This window comes from Dermacentor andersoni, chromosome 4 (assembly GCF_023375885.2).
Source record: "Dermacentor andersoni chromosome 4, qqDerAnde1_hic_scaffold, whole genome shotgun sequence".
Lineage (NCBI taxonomy): Eukaryota > Metazoa > Arthropoda > Arachnida > Ixodida > Ixodidae > Dermacentor > Dermacentor andersoni.
Genome location: NC_092817.1, coordinates 204,172,198 through 204,196,272, shown reverse-complemented (window position 1 = coordinate 204,196,272; position 24,075 = coordinate 204,172,198).

Here is a 24,075-nt window from a genome sequence, read left to right as displayed (position 1 = left end):
ACCCCAAGGTAATATCGCTCATATGCGCCCAATACCACTAACCTCAACGTTAGGCAAGCTGATGGAGCGTATGCTCGCGACACGTATTACACGGTGGCTCGAGCGGTACTCATGGTATCATCCTGGCCAAATCGGGTTCCGTGATCATCTAGGCGCAGAGGATGGCCTTGCGTGCCTATTGTCTATGGTTCTCATTGGAGGCCGCTCCCGAAGAATTCGCACCATTCTGGCAATGGATATTTGTAGAGCGTACGACCATGTAAGTCACGAAGCAATTGTCGGAATTCTCCATTGGCTTCCGTTCCCTAGCCGGGTCTGCACATTCGTCGAAGCCTTCCTGAGCGCTCGCACCTTCTCTAATCGCCTGGATGGCAAAGCAGCAGGTCAGTTCGTCGCACATCGAGGTGTCCCACAAGGATCAGTGCTCGCACCAGTCCTTTTCAATATTGCTCTCCTTCCACTAGCTTGGAAGCTAGCGACGATACATAACGCACAGTGAATAATGTACGCAGATGACATCACTGTCTGATCAGTTGATTCTGAAATCTGCCACCAAGAACAAGCGCTCCAAGAGGCCGTAAACGTGACGCACAACTGGTGTGCTCAGGTAGGCCTTGAAATTTCCAAGGACAAGACGTACATGTCAGTAGCGAACAAGTATGAGCGCCGTCTACTGGCACTCCGGCCTCTTCATTTAACTCTGGATCAGCAACCACCACACGAGGCTTCAACTCTCCCTGTACTCGGCCTTGAAATGGATTCCTCCGGGTCTGGGGAACCATGGGTCAAGAATGCAAAGCAACAGGCGGCACAAACGCTACAGTTGATACGTCGGATTGCGAAGAAATCTGGCGGAGCGAGCACCAACATGCCTCGCCTTCTTGTCCGTTCTGTATTGCAACCACGACTCGTCTACAGAGCCCAGTTTCATCATCTCACGAAGGCACAATGAGCTCGCCTTGAGGCCAATAATAACGAAGCCATGCGGGCCATAACGGGACTACCACGTCTCACTCCGCTGCCAACCCTACTGGGCGAGTCCCAACTCAACACTGTCGACGAACTCGTACACCAACGTCGATGCGTGCGCGCGCTAAAGCCATCAAATTACTGCTCGGCTGCTTTACTCGCCCGGTACATGGGACACGAAATAGACAATGCAGCATCTATGAGACCCGATGTAGCTCCGTGGAAAAAGGTACAATTAAGTGGCAATAAGCCTCTTGGTCTTCTGTATAGCCCGGTTCCTCGTCAGGCGAATGCCCAAGTTTCCCGCCTTCGTCGCGCCGATGATAATCAAGACGATGCGACTCTTGTACCATACATTGATGTGTTAATGACACCATGATTCATACTGCTCTCGTGTGTCCATTGTTACCAGAGGCAGGCCAGACGTGCTCGTATATTGCCGATCCTGCACCACTGGGTTACCTTGTCGAGCTTGCTGCCAAACGAGACGGCTTGGCCGCGTTGCTACCTACTGTTCAAGCTGCTCGATACTCTCAACTCATCATTCGCACAGACTCTACTCAAGCCATCCTGACATGCGTAGGGCACCTCGGTCCACTCTATTCTCAGATAGCATTCACCGTCTTGCTGCCACTAGGAATATCCTCATAGGCGTCCAGTGGGTGCCTCGAGCATCCCTGCCGGGTCTCCTTGAAGCAGATATGGCAGCCCACCCACAGATTATAACATACCGACTTCCACATTTTCCTGAAGACGCCTGTTGACGACTGATCCGGGAAAAGGAAAATCTCCGACGTACCACACGAGCTCTCATACCTCCGTGTGGGTCAGACCTCCCTGGTGGGTTGACCCGCCGAGAGGAGGTTACGTTAAGGAGGCTACGTGTCGGGGTCGCGCTCACCCCGTCTGTGACAGCTCTCTAGCCACAACAGTAGCATGGTCTTAACGGCGCATCGTGCCCGTTTTGTAACACAGAAATCCAAAATGTGACAGTGACACGCCTACTATGGGCGTGTCCAGGACTTCATCTAAGCCGTCTCAACCACCTCCGGGCAACAGGCATTCGGCCTGGCCGCCCACCCGACCTTGAACGTCGGATTCATGGACCACATCATCGTTCACTCCTAGATCTGTTGCACGAGTCGAATCTGTTCGTGCACTTTTAACATCATTTGTATTATGCCTAAGGGCATGCTTTCGAATGAAAAAAAGGACGGAACCCTGCGTTTCTGCTTGGATTATGGTCGACTTAACATGTTTATGAAGAAGGACGTACACCTCCTTCCACGGATAGATAGACGACGCATTGGATCGGCTCTGCAACGCTAAATACTTCTCATCGATGGACCTCAAGTCTGGCTACTGGCAAATAGAAGTCGACGAGAGAGATCGCGAAAAGACCGCCTTCATCACATCAGACGGCCTCTACGAGTTCAAGGTCATTCCATTCGGACTGTGCTCGGTGCCTGCAACGTTTCAGCGCGTCATGAACACGGTGTTAGCAAGATTGAAGTGGCAGACGTGTCTTGCTTACTTGGATGACGCCATTGTCTTCGCCGGAAATTTGGACGATCAGCTTAGGCGCCTTGCGACAGTAATAGAGGCAATCAAGTCATCAGGGCTCACTCTGAAGCCGGAAATATGCCGCTTCGCTTACTATGAGCTTGTGTTCCTAGGCCACGTCTTCAGCGACTCTGGAGTCTGCCCCGACACGCAGAAGACAGCTGTCATCGCAAACTTCCCGCGTCCCATCGACAAGAAGGCATTGCGTAGATTCATTGGCATGCATGCCTACTATAGGCGCTTCGTCAAGGACTTTTCATGCATCGCGGTGCCACTAACACATCTAACCGAATGTGATGTCGAGATCAAGTGGGAAACGCCGCAGGCGGACGTATTTCAAGAACTCAAACGACGCATGCAGTCGCCGCCAGTACTTGTGCACTTCAAACAGGACGCCGATACCGAAATCCACACTGACGCCAGTAGCCTAGGCTTCCGTGCCGTCCTAGTCCAGAGGAAAGACCGACTTGAATGGGTGATAGCTCACGCTAGCCGGTCTCTGTCAAAAGCCGAAGGCAGTTATTCTACGACTGAAGAGGAATGCCTCGCCAACATTTGGGCTACAGCAAAATTCCGTCCATACCTATATGGCAGGCCATTCAAAGTCGGCAGCGACCACTACGCGCTGTGTTCGCTAGCTAACTTCAAAGACCTTTCAGGACGGCTGGCGCGATGGAGCCTTAGACTGCAAGAATATGATGTCACGGTAACCTATAAGACCGGATGATACTCTGACGGCGACTGCCTATCACGCGCCACCATCGATCCCCCACCGTAAGATGACGACGACGCCTTTCTTGGAATAATAAGCGCGGAAGACTTCACTAAACAACAATTAGCAGACCTGGAGCTAAAAGGCCTCGTCGAGTATTTGGAAGTGAACGCCGACGTAGTCCCTAGGGCATTTGGGCGCGGATTGTATTCTGTAATGCTACAAAACAACCTGCTCGTAAAGAAGAACTTCTCACCAGTCCACGCCGGCTAGCTTCTTTTTGCGTCAGCGCTGCGTCCAGAAGTACTCCACGCCCTACATGACGATCTAATCGCTGGGCACCTTGGATTCTCCCGAGCGCTGTCTTGCGGGTGACTCAATAAGATCACCCGCAAGGACGTTCATCCACTATATCGTATTGACGACGCGCTAGACTGCCTCCAAGGTGCCGAATTCTTCTCATATTTAGACATAGTATCCGGGTACGGGCAAGTGCCAGTGGCTAAGTCAGACCGTCCAAAAACGGCCTTCATCACACCTGACGATTTATTTGAATTCACCGTGATGCCATTTGGCCTGTGTAACGCGCATGCCATATTTGAAATAATTGTGGACAACATCTTGCGCGGCCTGAAATGGGAGATATGCCTGTGTTATCTGGACGACATCGTTAACTTTTCACCGGACTTTTCTTCCCACTTACTTTGACTTGAATGCGTCCTCAAGTGCATCGCCGATGCTGGCCTCCTGCTTAACGTGAAGAAGTGTCGCTTCGCTCGCTGCGCGGCAGCTGGTCATCCTCGACCATGTCGCGCCGAAAGAAAGTGTACTCCCTGATCCGGCGAAACTACAAGCTGTTACCCAGTTTCCGCGACCAACGACCTTGAAAGAACTGCGCAGCTTCATTGGGTTAGCGTCATACTTCCGCCGTTTCACCCGCAATTTCGCAACCACATTAGCGCCTTTAACACAGCTTCTTCGTGGTGGCCACAAACTTTCGACCTGGTCCCCGGATTGCGATGCCGCATTCACACAGCTCTGTCGTCTTTTGACGTCACCACCAATCCTGCGCCATTTCGACCCAAGCGCTCCAACTGAAATACACATGGATGCCAATGGCGTCGGCCTTGGTGCCATTCTCGCTTAGAGAAAGGCTGGCTTCGGTGAGTACGTCGTCGCCTTCACCCGTCGTGTACTCACTAAACCTGAATCGAACTATTCTGTAACAGAAAAAGAATGCCTGGCGATAATTTGGGCCAGAACCAAATTCCGTCTGTATCTCTATGGCCGCCCATTTGACGTGATAACTGAACATCATTCGCTTTGCTGGCTGCCGTCCTTAAAAGAACCATCCGGTCGTCTTGCTCGATGGGCCCTTCGAGTGCAGGAGTACGACATTGGAGTGCTGTACCACTCTGGCCGAAGACACTCGGATGCAGGTGCCTTGTCTCGTTCGTCACTAGCAGACGAGGTTAGCTCCCTGAAGGCCTCATTGTCCGAGTCTTCCCTTGCTGCCACGGAAATTCTTCTAGAGCAGAAGAAACACCCGTGGATTGTGTCCATGCTGAGTTTCTTGTCCACCCCATCGACACACACTACCAGTCGCGCATTACGTCACCAAGCACATCACTTCTCCATTCGCGACGGGCTCTTGTACCGTCGTAACTACCTTCCGGACGGCCGCAAATGGTTGCGTCATCCCTCGGCATCTGCGTTCGGATATCTGTGCCGCGTTCCACGACGACCCCCAGTGCGCGCATGCAGGTGTACTGAAGACATACGCGCGCTTACGCCTTCGTTACTACTGGCGGGGGATGTATCGATTCATCCGTCGTTATGTCCGCTCCTGTCTCCTTTGCCAACGCCGCAAAGATCCCCCTCGTCGTTCAACCGCCCCATTGCAGCATTTGCCTTGCCCAGCACGTGCTTTTGATCGAGTAGGCATCGATATTTATGGGCCTTTGCCAACCACATCAGACGGCAATCGCTGGGTAATCGTGGCCACCGACCATCTTACGCGATATGCGGAAACTTCCCCTTCGTCCAGCGCTACTGCACGTGACGTCGCCTGGTTTCTCCTCCGCCACATCATCCTTCGCCATGGAGCTCCTCGGGAATTACTCAGTAACAGAGGCCGCGTCTTCCTCTCCGAGGTACACAAAAAGACATGCGGACACAGACACAAAAAGGTGGGCACAAGGTGACTTGTGTTGTCCATCTACGTTGTCTTTTATCCGAGTACACGTCAGACTTTCTTCTAATAACGTGAAAGTATTCGTGTGTTTTGCATATACAGGGTGTCCCAGTTAACTCGGACCAAGATTTTTAAAACAGCCAAGCTCTCTAGTGAAATCGTACCGACTGCATCGTAGCGGCAGTCGTATGTACTTACAGCCAGTATTTTTTTCATCACGAAGTATTATTTATTTAATTGCTTTTAATTAGTGAACTTCCTAATTATTGCTTCAATCGCAAACATTACGTAAAATGTTGTAGGGCACCTTAAATAACCTCCGAATCAAGCATTTATTTTGTGCTGAAGTGGTCCTGGTTGTTTCTTCCAAGAACAAACAAAAGCCCGCGAAATACGCGAAATACGAAATAGATGCGCACTCGCACGCCGCTACTCAAGCGCCTACAAGCAACCATTGAAACATAAACGGCTGCATTCTCTTATCGCCGCATCGTACAAGGCTCCGCCACGCTTATCAATGCGTCAGCGGCATGTTCTCTTGATGCCGCGACCATAACATAGCGTGAAGATCTGTATCGAGCTCCGCCGCTAGTCAGGCCGTGCATCCGTGGCTGTTCGCTTGGGAACCCTTGAGTAGCGGGAGAGTAGCGCGAGAGCCTCTCTATTTCGTATTTTGGATGTTTCACGCGCTTTTGTTTTTTCTAACCAACGAGGCAAAGCTGAGCACTACACACATGCTTGATTCGGAGGTTATTTGAGGTGCCCAACAACTTTGTAATTGATATGTTTCCGATTCAATCAATAATTAAAAAGTTGACTAATTAAAAGCAATTAGGTAATACTTCGTGATGAAAAAGATACCGGCCGCAAGTAAATACGACTACGGCTACTATGCGGTCGGTACGATTTACCTAAGCTCTTAGTTATCTTTAAAATCTTGGTCCAATTTACCTGAGACATCCTGCATATTCTATGCACAACTTTGACAGCACTGAACAGGACAACAAAATTGCTATATAAACTGCCTTGTGGAAAAATTATCTATACACGCCCAAATCAACTAGCATCTTTGAAGATGCTGACATTTTCACAACTAGACCATTTTGGAAGTGTGAAAGTAGACCAAGTTATGTCACTGGAAAGACCTTGCAGGTGCATATGACCATGTTATTGGTTGGATTTATCAGTTGTTTTAGGTGGAATAATTCAAGCCTAGAACAAATGAAGACCTTTTTTGGAAACAGAGTGAAGAATATTCGAGTTAAAGGTATCCTGATCGCACAAAGCTGCAGCGGTGGCATAGAGGTAGAGCATCCGCCTCGCGTGCAAGAGGACCGTGGTTCGAATCCCGGTGCCGCGCAATTTTTCATCGGATTAAAAAGAAATCGTGTTGATAAAATTGGATAAAGAGGCCTGGAGTGCGGCCTGATCCCGGTGACTAGAACCGGTAGCGCATTCTCTCACCAGAGCCTGACTGGCCGCCGTGGTGCAGTACTTGGCCACAACCTCCTATATGAATACAACAATCAAACCCCGGCCCTCTCAGTCCTCAGCAGCTGCAAAGCAGCTGACCACGGCGGTGGTCAGACCTGTGACGCATCAGAGGGTGCTAAGAATCTCTGGGTCCGGAAAGCCGCCATCGGAATCTGAACCTGGCAACGCTTAACGCTAGAACGTTATCTAGTGAGGCGAGTCTCGCACTCCTATTGGAGGAATTAGCGGGCAGTCCATGGGATATAATAGGGCTCAGTGAGGTTAGGAGGACAAAGGAAGCATATACAGTGCTAAAAAGCGGGCACGTCCCATGCTACCGGGGCTTAGCGGATAGACGAGAACTAGGAGTCGGATTCCTGATTCATAAGGACATAGCTGGTAACATACAGGGACTCCATAGCCTTAACGAGAGGGTGGCAGGTCTTGGAGAAACTTAATAAGAGGCACAAATTGAAGGTCGTACAGGCCTACGCCCCTACATCCAATCATGCGAACCAGGAAGTCGAAAACTTCTATGAAGACGTCGAATCGGCGATGGGTAAAGTGAAAACAAAACACACTATACTGATGGGCGACTTCAATGGCAAGAAGCAGGCTGGAGACAAGTCAGTGGGGGAATATGGCATAGGTTATAGGAATAGCAGAGAGTTATTAGTAATGTTTCCAGAATGGAATAATTTACCGATAATGAATACCTTCATCCGCAAGCGGGATAACCGAAAGTCGACATCGAGGAGCCCTAATGGCCAGACTAGAAATGAAATTGACATCATCATACTCTGCACTGACTCTGGCATCATACAAGATGTGGACGTGCTCGGCAAGGTGCGCTGCAGTGACCATAGGATGGTAAGAACTCGAATTAGCCTAGACTTGAAGAGAAAACGGAAGAATCTGGTACATAAGCCGATCAATGAGTTAGTGGTAAGAGGTAAAATAGAGGAATTCCGGAACAAGCTACAGAACAGATGTTCGGCCTTAACTCAGGAAGAGGACCTTAGTGTTGAAGCAATGAACGACAATCCTATGGCCATCATTAAGGAATCTGCAATAGAAGTCAATGGTAACTTCGTTAGACAGGATACCGGTAAGCTATTGCAGGAGACGAAAAATGTGATTAAGAAACGCCAATGTATGAAAGCCTCTAACCCTACAGCTAGAATAGAACTGGCGGAACGTTCGAAGTTCATCAACAAGCGTCAGGTAGCTGACATAAGCAATTATAATATGGATAGAATATAGCATGCTCTCAGGAATGGAGGAGGCCTAAAAGCAGTGAAGAAGAAACTAGAAATAGGCAACAATCAGATGCATTCGTTTTTTGAATTGAATATATCTTTATTTCCAACAGACTGAGGGAGACAGGGAAGAAAAGCTACAAGTGCAGCTTGAAAAAACATTCTGCCCAGACAAAGCCGGCAAAGCCAAAGACAAAGCCGGCAATATTATTACTAGTATGGATAAGATAGTTTAAGTTGATCGGTCTAATTATAGACTGATCAATTTACCGTCAGTTGTCTACAAAGTATTTAATAAGGTGGTCGCAAATTGAATCAGGAGCACCTTAGACTTCTGTCAACCAAAGGAGCAGGCAGGATTTCGTTAAGGCTACTCAACAATAGACCATATCCACGCTATAAATCAGGTGATAGATAAATGTGCGGAATATAACCAACCCTTATATATAGCGTTCACTGATTACGAGAAAGCGTTCGATTCAGTCGAAACCTCAGCAGTCGTGAAGGCACTACGGAATCAGGGTGTAGATGAGCCGTATGTAAAAATACTGGAAGCTATCTATAGCGGTTCCACAGCCACCGTAATCCTCCACAAAGAAAGCAACAAAATCCCAATAAAGAAAGGCGTCAGACAGGGAGATACGATATCTCCAATGCTATTCACAGCATGTTTACAGGAGGTATTCAGAGACCTGGAGTGGGAAGAATTGGGGATAAAAGTTGATGGAGAATACCTTAGCAACTTGCGATTCGCTGATGATATTGCCTTGCTTAGTAACTCAGGAGACCAATTGCAATGCGTGCTCACTGACCTGGAGAGGCAAAGCCGAAGGGTGGGTCTAAAAATTAATCTGCAGAAAACTAAAGTAATGTTTAACAGCCTCGGAAGGCAACAGCAGTTTACAATAGGGAGTGAGGCACTGGAAGTGGTAAGGGAATACATCTACTTAGGACAGGTAGTGACTGCGGATCCGGATCATGAGACTGAACTAATCAGAAGAATAAGAATGGGCTGGGGTGTGTTTGGCAGGCATTCTCAGATAATGATCAGCAGGTTGCCATTATAAATCAAGAGAAAAGTTTATAACAGCTGTGTCTTACCAGTACTCACGTACGGGGCAGAAACCTGGAGGCTTACGAAAAGGGTTCTACTTAAATTAAGGACAACGCAACGAGCTATGGAAAGAAGAATGATGGGTGTAACTTTAAGGGAAAAGAAGAGACCAGATTAAGTGAGGGAACAAATGTTAGATAATGACATCTTAGTTCAAATCAAGAAAGAGAAATGGCCATGGGCAGGGCATTTAATGAGGAGGGAAGATAACCGATGGTCATTAAGGGTTACGGACTCGATTTCAAGAGAATGGAAGCGTACAGGGAGCGGCAGAAAGTTAGGTGGACGGATGAGATTAAGAAATTTGCAGGGACAACATGGCCACAATTAGCAAATGACCGGGGTAGTTGGAGAAGCATGGGAGAGGCATTTGCCCTACAGTGGGCATAGCCAGGCTAATGATGATGATGATCGCACAAGTTGCTCAAAAGAATTAAAAGAAGTCTGACATGGTTAACAGAGGTACAGCAGGAAAACTTTTTCAAGAAGGGCTTCACCGATAATGAGCTCATTGGCTGCAATAAAATAAGGAATTGTGTCCTCGTCATTTGTACTACATGCAAGCAGGAAAACTTTGAGCTAGCTACGGTGTCAACAAAATTCAATGGGGACCACAACAACTTGTGAGTAGCAGAGAACGGATTCTGCCTGTGATGGATAAAAGCCGTGACCTCTCTGTGTTCCCCTTGTGTAAGCAGTTTGTAAAAGAGCTTTCACATCGCTGCATTGGTCTTCTATTTTATCCACTACTAGATATTTGAGTTTCAGGACTCCTTTCTGCATATTAGCTGCAAACAGCAAAACAGTTTTTGATCTTGACGGTGTGCGCATGCACAATTAAAAAATGTATGCTGACTATGTAATGATTTCAGTCAAAGAATTTTGCAAATGCCTCTCAAATTATGAAAGCAGATGACGTTGTGATCAACCTCATGTGATCTTGCCCGTATAAGGGCAACATCTGTGTTACAGCTCAGTCAGGCACGTAGCCAGGATTTTTCTTTAGGGGGGCTCAGTCTGCATTTCGGGTGGAGGGCCCAGTTCCATATTCTCTCTCAAGTTTCCTATGCTTGGTGCACAAAATTTGGAGGACGCTTAAGCTTCACCTTCAACAGCGGAACGCGATAGTATTAAAAGGTCCCTGACTGCTTTTCACGCTTCCCGGCAACTGCAACTCGAACTCGAACTCCTCGAAGGCATTATTCCGAGGGAAATAAGCATGTTTTTGCATTACCAGATACAAACGCGACACAGTTTTACTTGGAGACAACTCAATGATGCAACAGCTAACTTTAAGTTTGACAAGGCAATCAGCTCCAGTGAATAAAATACCCAAGGCTGTTTGATGCTTCCGTCACGTTAGTGTCATCAGCGAGTGCAACGGCAATCCTCATGCTGCATCTACCTTTATTGATAGAGAAGATTGTCGTCACCAATAACTTGGGCCCAACATTTGAGTGCTACCTCATAATGTGTAAAATTGCCCAGCTAGTACTATCGCCAGTAGTGAGTGCTGCAGCAATCGGTGAACTTGACTCAGAGGTTGTTAAACATCAGAAGCTGTACCGTGCCTGCTATGGTGATGTTGGTTTCACATCAAAGTTTCACATGCTGCTCCACTTAGCGAAACAGATAAGACAGCATGGGCCTGGTTACCATCACTAGACTATGAGGTTCGAAGGCAAAAATGCCCTGCCAAATTCAAATTTTTAACTTCAAAAATGTTCCATTCTCGGTGAGCGAGTTTTACCAACTCAACCTGTCGCATGTTATGTGGCATGGGAATGGTTACACAATCATCGGCGAATTACACAATCATCGGCGAACATGCGAATATTACTAGTGACATGGGTTGGTAAATCGTTAATATAAATTAGAAACAGAAGCGGACCGAGGACAGAACCTTGCGGAACACCTGACGTTACTGGGATAGGATTGGAGTTGCGGTTGTTAACGGTGGCGTACTGTGAGTGGTTAGTCAAGAATTCTTCTATCCATTTTAAGATTTTAGAGGGGAAGTTCAAATATGAAAGTTTTAGTAGTAAGCGTTTGTGAGGAACCTTGTCGAACGCTTTTGCATAGTCCAGAAAAATAGCATCGGTCTGTAGGTTAGAGTCAAGATTAGCATGCAAATCATGAATAAAAATGGCCAGCTATGTTTCGCATGAGAAGCCTTTTCGAAAACTGTGTTGTGCAGAATGAAAAAAGTTGTGACAATCGAAGAAGCTCATGACATTGGAGTAGATGACGTGTTCCATGAGTTTGCAGGGTACGCTGGTAAGGGAAATGGGACGGTAGTTAAGCGGTGAATTTTTTTTACCCGATTTGAAGACTGGAATGACCTTACCGCTTTTCCAATCGCGTGGTAGTTGACTTGATAACAGTGACTGTGAAAAAAGTAAGCATAAAAATTGCGCAAAAATATCGTTGTTATTTTTCAAAAGCTTTGAGTTAATATTGTCAATACCGGATGGAGATGAAATTTTCATGGTTTCAATTAGGGACGAAATGCCGGATGACGTGAAGACAACTGGTGGCATAGCATAATTTATCACTGAGAGTGGTGCTGAAAATGATGGCGGTATTTCAGTTTCTTTCGTAAATACGGATGAGAAGGTAGAGTTAAACATAGTAGCGCACTCAGCATCAGTGAAAACTGTGCCTGACTCATCTGTGAGGGTTATTTCTGGTGCATGATGCGGATTGATAACTTGCCAGAACTTTCTGGGGTTACTAGATAGCATATTCGGCAAGTCCGAGTGAAAAAAGGTATGCTTGGCATTAGAAATAGAGGCGAGATATGATCTTTCAGCTTCTTGATATTTTACCCATGCGCTATGCGTCCCCTGACACTTGGCTGAACGGTAAATACGCTTCTTTTTGTTCTCCAAACGTTTCAGTGCTTTAGTAAACCATGGCTTTTGCGAATTAGAGTGAAAACTAACTTGGGGGATGAATCTATTAGTTAGGCTTTCTAGTTTGTCTTTGAACAGTAACCAATTTTCTTGAACACTGCGGGAATGAAAACGTGACGAGAAGACTTGAAAAAACGTGTTAAGTTCATTATTTATGGCGTTAAAATTTCCTTTGTCATAAAGACGGATGGTTTTATTGTATTTGCGGTGCCGGTTTGGCGTAAGAAGGTTAGCGTGAATTACTTTGTGGTCGCTTATTTCAGGTAGGTATGTAATGGGCTGAACGTTGTCCTGGTGATTGGTTAATAAGAGATCTAAAATATTTGCACAGTTCTGTGTTACGCGGGTAGGCTCAAGTATTACCTGTGCGGGAGCACAGCCACCGAGCCCACAGAGCGGCGAAGGTGGTTGTAGCACATTTATATCGGCGGGTGATGACTGTGGCGATGCGGCTTTCCATTGACCATCCAGGAATACAAAACCGGGTAGTGGTGTTCTCGGACAGGATGAAGCGTTGATATTGGGCGGAAGCAGGAACTGGGTGCCGTTATCACAGTAGCTGGCTGCTGTAGTCGACACGGTGGCGGGGGAAAGGGCGAAGAGAGCAGCGAAGAGCGCGTTGGCAGCGACTGCAAACACCTGCATGATGAACACGAGGTGATTAGTGACTTGTGCGGCAGCACAGCCACCGAGCCCACAGAGCGGCGAAGGTGGTTGTAGCACATTTATATCGGTGGGTGATGACTGTGGCGATGCGGCTTTCCATTGACCATCCAGGAATAGAAAACCGGGAAGTGGCGTTGTCGGATAGGATGAAGCGTTGATATAGTGTTCATGTTTTTTATATGTTTATTATTTCTAGAATATTAGCTGCATCCTTGCAAGCTGGTTTAAATAAGAGCTCACATTGCCACAACCATGTCCAAAGTAGCCCTGATGGCCTGCTAGTACAATTAATAGGTGTATTGGTGCTTTTACTGACAGGATACGGCGGGTGCACACATGTATCTTTGAGGAATACATTACATGTCCGTGACAATGGCCCCTTTCCACTTTTATAATAAGCTTCGCCGCCGTACATTGTGCATGCTTCACTGCATACTAAGACTGTATTGTGGCGAAGCTGCAGTTAAGAAACTGAATTATACAACATTTCTGGGAACCTTACATGGCTTCATTCTGTAGAGGCGCTATGAAAAGGCACGCTGTTCTATATTCGCAGCAAACATAATCTGCGTCATAAAAAAACAAATGTTTGTGATATTTATTCGCAAAATATTCATGTAACGTCGGCCAAAATATTACCTGCCGTTTTTTTTTTTTTTTTTGTGGCACTGCTGCCAGTAAGTGTGAATAACCGAGTCGGTCTGAGTAGTCTGGCTCTGAAAATCGCCCATTGATAATATTTGCATTCCATTAAGTTCAGTTTTTGTCTTTACTAGGATGCAAATGAAAAAAATTTGTTGTGACGTAGCATTTACCATGACCTTTGATACGCCCCGAAGGCATGGTGCACCGATCACACTGAAGGCACAGATCAATCTTAAAATGGGTCCCCACAAGAAATAAAGATTAGGAACACGATGTGATGATGATCATGTGCAGATGGTGAAGTGCCTAAGAAATGCCTTCATTTTAATTATTTGTGTCAATAGAAGAATTATAAGCAACCTCTAGAAATCTGACATTTTGTGATGAAATTGTAAAGTTGGCAGATATATATTATGACATTGAAGCAGAAGACTCTCATTTTGTCATTAAAGAAAGTCATGTATGCATTCACTTTTTCATTTTCCCTCTTGTGCTCGGGCCTTCATTGGTGTACATTGTGCAACTGGTGAAATGATGTGAAATATAACTGAAGACAAAGAAAATCCTAGCCTCCTAACAAACGCCTACTCAGTACACTATTGACACGTCCTGATTCATTAAGAGTTCTCATTTTTCAATTCAGGTACAGAAGCAGGTAACTATAACTTCCGTTCATGAGCTTAAATATACACACCCATGCTTACATAGCAAACCACTTTCACGAGGCCAATTATTGACACCCATTGCAGATAGTACTATCGATCAAGCATGGAGCTGACCACAATGACCTCGAACTCTTCCCAACATACATCTATTTTCTGGCATCCTGGGCCAACCTTTTGGCCATGCTTTGAAGCTGCTGTCATGTTTCGAACCAAGCCCAATCGCTTCCTGGCTTTGTTCTCCTCCTCGTCTTGCCATTTTTCCCCTCATTTATGTTTGTCATATTGATTGTTTGTCATTTTGTTTCTCATATGTGATGATTTTTCATTTGTGTAGTTTGGGCAAATCAATTTCAAATAAAACAAGCCACTGAGCTGTTTCTATTGCCAAATCTTTTTCGCGCTCATTGATCATGCAGACCTACCTGCACGGCTGCATGTATACGGCAGCTGAGTTTTCATCAGATGTTACGTGAATATTTAATTAATAAACTTCATATACTTGTCTGCAGCACAGATGCATTGGGGCTGCGACTATATTGAGGTGCATGGCTGTTCACAGCACCATTACGGAATAAAATTGATGCCAGTCTTTACTTGTTAAACAGTCAACATAATGAATAAGCGAATAATGTTTTTGTAACGAAGAAGAGTAGCCGCCTGCGCCACCGCACCATCGCCACCGGCATGAGCTCGTGGTTGCTGTCTTTCGCCGAACGCTTGTGACAGCTACCCGTTCGCGCCCGTTGCTAATAAATCTCTTAGCAAGTGGTGGACGGGCTGAGTTTCGACCACCCTGGAACTTCGGAGTCGCACTCTACCCCCCATCATGCCCGACGACGCACGCACTCCTCCAGCTCCTCCAACGGCGCCGGCCACCTTGGTTTGTGCCGGTGCCTTGCGTTAGCGAGATCCCCCTATCTTCTCCGGCACAGATGACAAAGACGTTGAAGATTGGATCTCGCCTTATGAGCGAGTGAATGCCCATAACCAGTGGGACGACGTTACCAAGTTGAGAAACGTCGCATTTTATCTTACGGACATTGCGAAACTATGGTTTCTAAACCATGAAGCCGACCTCACTTCGTGGTTGGTCTTCAAGACCAACTTTACCCAAGTTTTCGGTCGGCCTGCAGTAAGAAAGCTTCGTGCAGAACAACGTTTGCGCACACGACCCCAAGAGGCCGGAGAAAACTTCACAAGCTACATTGAGGACATTGTCGACCTTTGCAAACGGGTGAATGCGTCGATGTCAGAGGAGGAGATCAAACATATAATGAAGGGTATTCAGGACGATGCATTTCAAATGTTATTATCGAAGAGTCCTCACACTGTCGCTGAAGTGATAGAATTGTGCCAGAGTTACGACGAGTTGCACAGGCAACGGCTTCACACCCGACGTCCCACCCCACCTGCCGACTCTCTATCAAGCCTTGGAGTCGATGACAACCATGCTGCTCTCTTCGTAAAAATCCAGGAATTCGTTCGCGCAGAGGTCGCCCGCCAGCTATCTTTGATATCTTCTGTCCAGGAACCACCCCCTGCTTTGCATCCTACGATCCGCGACTTCATTCAAGAACAAGTCTCTCACGCCGTTCCTCCAGCCGTTGAGCAAACACCAGTCACGGCTCCTCTCACTTACGCTGAAGCAGTTTCCCGATCTCGTCCACAAACGCCCCTGCCGCCCTGTATGCATCGACCACCGACATTTTTGCCGCCATCTATGCCGCTTCACGACCGCCGGCATTTTCCTCCTATGCCGCTGCCCGACCGACAGCATTTTCCGAATCCTCAACCGCGACTCGGACCTTACCCCCACCAGTGGCGCACCTTCGATGACCGCCCAATATGTTTTGCTTGCGGTGGTGCTGGTCACGTGGCGCGCCATTGTCGTCGTGGCATGCTTCCTCTTCAGAACATCCGGCGAGCGCCACCTTTCCCCGCTCCGTTTTCCTCTTCGCCTTCCAGCCTTCCTACCTCTTCCTTTTCCCCTGACCGCCCAACCGCCTCTACTCGCCGCTCACCATCTCCCCGTCGTCGCTCGCTTTCTCCGATGCGGCGTCGTCCCGTGTCCACCGAGCAGGAAAACTGATGGCCGCAGTTCCCGAGGCACGAACTGCGTCCACGTCGCAATGCCCAAGCCCTCGTCCCTCTCCAGCCAACGTCATTGAAGTCTCTGTCGAAGGAATCGCCGTCCTGGCACTTGTAGATACAGGAGCCGCCGTATCCGTAATTTCCGCCGAACTCTGCCGCACACTAAGAAAGGTTTTGACGCCTCTCTCCGACTTCTCCCTTCGAACCGCGAACGCTCAAAATATAACGCCTTTCGCTGCCTGTACTGCTCGCGTCTTCATTCAAGGTCTACTGTATACCGTCGAATTCGTCGTGCTGCCCACTTGTTCCCATGACATCATATTAGGCTGGGACTTCCTTGCAAATAATAACGCCGTTTTGACTGTTGTCACGCCGAACTCGAACTTTCTGCACTTCCCGACGTCGATCCTATCGAAAACTACCCGTCCAGTTTTAAACTGTTTGTTTCCGAAGACAATTTCGTCCCTCCACGCTCTTCCCTGCTTGTGCCTGTGTCGTGCGCCGCTATTTCTGATGCCACTGTTCTCTTTACGCCCTCTGAGCTGTTCATTTGCCGCCGATGTTCTCCGCTGCCCTTTGCTCTCCTTACTCTTCGCAATGGCGTCACGAAAATGGTCGTCGACAATCCCACAGCCTGCCCTTTAGCTTTATCTCATGGTGAATGCCTAGGCCTTGTTCAACCGGTCGACACCTTTTGCATCTTTGACACTCCTGCCGTTTCTACTTCTTCGGGCCTTGGCGCACTTACTTGTGACTCTGCGATTGATCAGTCACTCCTCGACGCTTTCCACTGCTGCATCGACGATGGCACGTCATCTTCAGAACGAAGCCAGCTTATTGCTCTCCTGCAGAGGTTCAGCGCTTCTTTCGACAGCCATGCTTCCGGTTTGGGCCGCACATCGACCGTTTTTCACCAGATACCGGCAGTCATGCACCTTTACGGCAGCGCCCTTACCGAGTTTCCGCCTCTGAGCGCCGTGTCATTGACCACCAGGTTGCTGACATGCTCAAGCGTGGCGTTGTGCAGCGTTCCAACAATCCCTGGGCACCACCGGTCGTCCTCGTTAAGAAAAAGGATGGCTCTATTCGATTCTGCGTCGACTACCGACGTCTGAACAAGATAACGCGCAAGGACGTTTACCCGTTACCGCGCATCGACGACGCCCTCGACTGTTTGCAGGGAGCTGAGTTCTTTTCTTCGCTGGATTTACGTTCCGGATACTGGCAAGCCCCCTTGGCACCATCTGATCGACCTAAAACAGCATTTGTAACACCTGATGGATTGTACGAATTCATCGCAATGCCTTTCGGCCTGTGCAACGCTCCAGCCACTTTTGAGAGAATGATGGATAATATTTTGCGCGGCCTCAAATGGTACACATGTTTATGCTACCTGGATGACGTAGTTGTCTTTTCCGCTGATTTCCGAGCCCATCTCAGCCGTCTCGAGCAAGTTCTCAAATGCCTTACTGACGCGGGACTTCAACTTAACTTAAAAAAATGTCGTTTCGGCGTCCGAAAGCTCACTATTCTTGGCCATGTTGTATCACGAGATGGCGTCCTTCCGGATCCAGCCAAGCTCCGCGCTGTCGCCGACTTTCCTCAACCAAAGAAGTTAAAGGAGCTTCAAAGTTTCCTTGGTTTATGCTCATACTTCCGACGTTTCATTCGAAATTTCGCTTCCATAAGTGCACCCCTGACAGCCCTTCTAAGTGGCGACAAATAACTTTCCGCTTGGTCACCCGCCTGTGATGACGCCTTCACGAAATTACGCCACCTGCTAACCTCGCCACCTATCCTCCGCCACTTCGATCCTGCAGCGCCCACAGAGGTCCACACCGATGCCAGCGGCGTCGGACTTGGCGCCGTACTCGCACAACGAAAAGCGGGCTTTGATGAATATGTCGTTGCCTACGCGAGCCGAACTCTGACAAAGGCCGAGGCTAATTACTCTGTTACAGAGAAAGAGTGTTTAGCCATTATTTGGGCCCTTGGAAAATTCCGTCCTTATTTGTATGGCCACGCTTTCGATGTCGTCACTGACCATCACGCCCTTTGTTGGCTGTCTACCCTTAAAGACCCATCTGGCCGACTTGCTCGCTGGGCCCTTAAGCTACAGGAGTACGACATCCGCGTCCTCTACCGTTCCGGCCGCAAACACACGGACGCTGACGCCCTTTCTCGCTCACCGGTCTCCGCTGACTGCGCTTGCCTATTCGCCCTTGAGCCCACAGTTCCATCTCATGCACTGCTCAACATGCCGTCGGAGCAGCGCAAGGATCCCTGGATCAGTGCTCTCATCAGCATCCTTTCTGATCCATCCACCTCTTCACCATCTCGCGCTCTTCGCCGCCAGGCTACCCACTTCTGCATTCGCGACGGCCTTCTTTATCGTCGTAATTACCTCTCTGACGGTCGCAAGTGGCTTCTCGTAATACCCCGCCATCTCCGTGACCTTATCTGCTTTCCACACAGACCCTCAGTGCGCACGTGCCGGCCTCTTCAAGACCTATGCTCGACTACGCATCCGATTTTATTGGCGCGGCATGTATAACTACGTCATACAGTTCATTCACTCCTGTGCTCAGTGCCAACGCCGAAAATTACCTCCCGGACAAGTCTACCCGTCACAACCCCTTCCCTGCCCTCGTCGGTCCTTTGATCGTGTTGGTATAGACATCTACGGACCGCTACCCTCCACTCCAGCAGGCAACCGCTGAATTATTGTTGCAGTGGATCACTTGACCCGCTATGCTGAAACAGCTGCTCTGCCGACTGCCACCGCCCGCGACGTTGCATCGTTTCTGTTACGACATTTCGTTCTTCGCCACGGTGCCCCTCGCGAACTTCTGAGCGATAGAGGCCGCGCCTTTCTTTCCGATGCTTTGAAGGCACTCGACGAATGCCGAATCGTTCACCGCACCAGTACAGCATACCATCCGCAAACTAACGGCATGACCGAGCGCTTCAACCGTACTCTTGGCGATATGCTCTTCATGTAAGGCGCCTCTGATCATTCAAACTGGGACCAAGTTCTCCCTTTCGTGACGTATGCGTACAATACTGCGACCCAAGCAACTACTGGGTTTTCCCCTTACTTTCTCCTATACGGACGAGAACCTTCTACTACTCTCGATACCATTCTGTCATATACACCTGACGCGTCCGAAAGTACTCCGCTATCTGAAGCTGCTCGTCATGCCGAGGAATGCCGCCAGCTTGCCCGCTCTTTTTCCACCGAGGTCGAGTGGCAGCAGCAATCCCGTCAACCTGCCGGCCGTTCTGCACCAACTCTTTTGCCTGGCTCTCTCGTATGGCTTCGGGTACCCGCTACTACACCCGGCCTCTCCTCAAAACTTGTCGCAAAGTACCTAGGACCCTACCGCGTTCTCGAGCAAACGTCCTCCGTCAATTACATCGTAGAGCCCCTCACGCCATCGACGGACCTACGCCATCGCGGCCGCGAACTTGTCCACGTCTCTCTCATTAAGCCGTACTACGACCCAATAGTAGTCTCTTCGCCTTAAGCCGCCAGGATGGCGCCTTTTTCTACGGAGGGCGATTGTAACGAAGAAGAGTAGCCGCCTGGGCCACAGCACCATCGCCACCGGCATGAGCTCGTGGTTGCTGTCTTTCGCCGAACGCTTGTGACAGCTACCCGTTCGCGCCCGTTGCTAATAAATCTCTTAGCAGTTTTGTATATTGTTCTAAATTTAGGTACTTTCTGGCTTGCACTGTCGTGTTTTTCAAGCTTTGCAGGCCTAAATATCGCTACAGACCACCTAACTATGTGGAGTGATTTTTAGCCATTATATAATCACTGCGTTTGCCTGCTTTCCCCATGGCTACCAATAATCAGTAGATATGATGTAGGTTCTTTATATTTGGAATTAGTGACTTGCGCAAAAGCTCATAGAACCCAAAAGAAAATAAAGCCATTGCATACATGCAACAAAAGTTTATTGCACACATGGAAAGGGAATTAAATCGTAAAGATTCAAGTTAGAGGCTAAGAGTTAGATGGCATTTTGACGTGAACAGCAGACTACAACAAATACAGCAGTGGCACAAAACAAAGCGAATGAAAAAAGTATTGTTCAGCTAAAGAAACCATTTCACTGTTGCAGCAAGGTGAGACGATAAGGGAAGCAGCACTGCACTCACCCCAGCAACTACAGGCTTGACCGAAGGGTCCAAGACATCTCGAACATAATGTCCACACTTGGCCAAAGAAGCGGGGACCATATCGAGAGCTTGTGTTCTGGCCACAGAAGCGGGAGCTCACAGGCCTTGTGTTAGAATTCTGTGGCCTGGTGAAGTTACAAACCGTACTCTTATAGCGATGTGTTGGCCAGGTTTTGACTGGTTGCCCTGGTCCAGTGAAGTCTTGACTGCATGTCTTCAGCACAATCCACGGGGCGACTTTCCTACGTGGCTTTCCTTCATGTTCCAGCTATTTCCTTCATTTTTGTCACCCGAGGCTTCGTGGTCCGCAGTGATTAGTCCCTTACTTAATATGTACAAATAGGTCCTTTAATTTTCCTTTTTTCTTGCCTTGAATGCCCTCGTACCTATTGCAAACAGAAGAGGAAGATAGCATCACTTTTCTATCATGATCGTTCACATTAGAGTTCCACTAAAGGTGCAAGATCGTGGTAGCCATGGCATCTGTCTCGGTTCTTTACATTTTGTGCCGTAATACCGAGGACTCGTACTGTGGCCGCAGGCGTCATCTGTAGGTTTGTGAGGCGGGAGCACTTTCTGCTTGCTTCAGCTCCTGTCTGACCTTGCCCTTCAGCACAACGGCCTAAAGTTCACAAAGCCAGGATGCCACCGGAGGGGAATGACACAACCTGTAAGCCCAGCCCTTGGAGCAGCCGATGACCTGCCTATCCATGCGAAGGACAACTGCAATAACAACTGCAAAGCTTGCAGGGCTGGGACGATAAATTTCTTCAGTGGCATCCGTTTTGAAGGCCTAGCCCTTGAAGTGAACGGCACATAGAGTGCAGACTTATCTTGCCACCACAACGATGACTGCTCCATAGCTCACAAGGCTGGGACAGCAAGTCTCATTGGAAGGATGATCGTGCAGGCCTAGCCCTTGAAACCACCAGCTGTGTGCCTGCCAATATTCTGCGCCTTCATCGTGATGGGCACTCCAAGGTTTGCAAGGCTGGAACGCTGAGGTCATCCCATCTGAAAATTGGAAGCTTTGCCCTTCAAGCATCCAGTACCACCATGGCAGTATTAAAGATGGGAGGAACTGCGAGGATCACTGGTGTTTACTAACAAATATTCTTGCACACTGACATCAAAGTGATAGAATACTTACATCTATGTCACAAATAGTTGTCAAGTTCAACTTAGTTTGCTTTCAACAAGAATGACGTAGAGGCTTGTGAATACTTTGAATTGGACATCTGCTGCAGTAAAGTGAAGCTCGAGGTCCGATTGACCAAATTAGGCAAGGAAGCCTGTTACACATCCGCTATGCCAACAGGGATTTCAATAAGCAGGCCATAGAGCTGGGTTTGTTCACATGACTAGAGGATGCCCCTTGATGAAGCTAAGTAACTCGGTCTAAAGAATGCTGCAAGAATTTAACACTACTTGAGTAGCGATATTCTCACAGCAAATAGATGCGTTGCAGAAGCAACAGTCAGCTACAAAAGCACAGAAACTCTGAGGCGAATCTGAATTTGTGCCACAAAAGCCATTCTGTTCTCTGTCATCAGGTCTGCTATGCTGTGTCGGTCAATGGGTGCTGTGTCTTCCCTGAAGACTGCGACAGCTTCCCTTTAACTGGGACTGATAATCCATCTGGCAGCACTGCTAAAGAAATGTGAAACGTTTGTCCTAAAGACAAAAACGCAAAACAAAGCGGGGGGGGGGGGGGGGGGGGGGAGCTGAAGCTTGCAGAAGAACGAGACAATGATTCTATGAGATAAGGTGTGGCAGTTAAGATCAGAACCAGAACGATAAGTCAAAGGAGAGTTTCTGCACTTTCGTGTGTGATCAAACAGACAGGCATCATACTGAAGGCATCAAGAAGAGCACAAAGATGAAGTGAAGGCACTTGGCAGCTTGGAAAGACAGAGTCACGCACTCGAATGCAGAGAAATTGCGGGAAACAACTCAAGCACCCTAATGCAAGAAAAGATTGAAAATAATACTTTATGTTTAAAAAAAGGATTTCCTTTTGAACACAATATTAAAATAACACTGCCCCACTGTACGATACATAAAACATTATAAACAGCTCCAAAATTGCATAACTACAAACTCAACCTGAAAGCCTGAAATAGATGGAATAAAATTTGTTCGTTGTGAGCAAATCGGGATGTGTGGCTTGGATAAGCTGAATGTGTGCAGTTTTCCCTTAGCAGAAAGGTTATTCATTAGTCAAACTTTTATAGTGGTGACCAAAGGAGTTCGGCAATGGGAAAGAAAACAACGTTTGTGTGCACTAGTGTGAGCGTTAACGTGGGCAGAAGTGCAATGTGTAAATAGGGTCTATTTTGGGCAGATATACCGAGATATAAATTGCACTGGTATTGTACTGAATCAAGTTATCTTGACATGAAGCAGTAGCCTACCCTTTAATTTGCATAGATTTTGCCATACAGTTTACCAACATTTGCATGGCTGTTGCACTACTGCATACCTCGGCAAAGCCAGATGGCTGTCATGCTAAATGTCATGTATAAGGCAGCCATGTATGTCTACCCACGAGCAGGCATATCTGTATTTTATGACTGTGCGCAAGTTTATTGTTGACAGATACCGTATGTATAACATAAAGTATGTTCTTGCATTCATAACGGACAGCAATATTTTTCACTTCTACCCTGCCCCCTCACTCTAGGTCTTTGTCCAGAGAAGGAATGCCCACTGCTTGAGTGCCCATGACAGAGTCTATGCTGCTTCAAGCTTCAAGTATTCTTGTGCCAGTTACAGCTATGCAAGCCAATATTTGCACCAAGAAAATGTTACTTAGCTCCTTCAGGTTTTTCAAATAAAGTACTTTACCAACAAAACTATGCCCGGGGTCTATCCCCCTTCGACTTTTATTTGGCATATACAACACATCCTCAGACCATAAATGCTTATTCAAAGCACGCAATACACTTTAGGCCAAACATCCTCTGCAAAGTTCCATTTGAAGAGGTACGGACATGACATCTTCAATTATTCCTTTTTTTTTCGTTAAATTAAGGCTTTAGAGCTCTGAAAATATAATAACAAGCCTTGGAGTGGCGTGATTTAGTATAATAGCTTTCCTAGAGCTGGTTTCGGTTTTGTTCTCTAGGCGGATACTGTGTAGTGACATCACAACACAGTATGCGGTCATGTGGGAGAAGGGCATTGCGACGTTTTGACACTTTCTTGAGGCCTCCGGCTAGCTCGGTCGACTTGTGCGCTGCTAATTGTGCAGGTCAATGTAGCAGCATAGCGGACGGCTGAATGAGCTAGAGCGAGTGTCCTAAAATCGCAATGTCCTGCTCCCACATGACCATATACTGTGTCGTGACATTAGGGCATAGTATCCTCCTGGCTAACAAAAGTGGCTGTAAAGAAGCTACTACATTAAATTATTTACGGCGTTTTGACGCTTCACCCCTCTAATGCTGTCTGTCGTCGTCTCTCCACCCATCTTCAGCACTGTTAAATTCAATTATAGACGTGCACTAACCAGCTCAGTTAAGCACACTCGTGCTGTATTTTATTTATTTATTTATTTTATTTGTACAAGGACCTGCAGCACCACAAGGGCATTATTGCAGGGGGGGACAAATTAAAGAATAA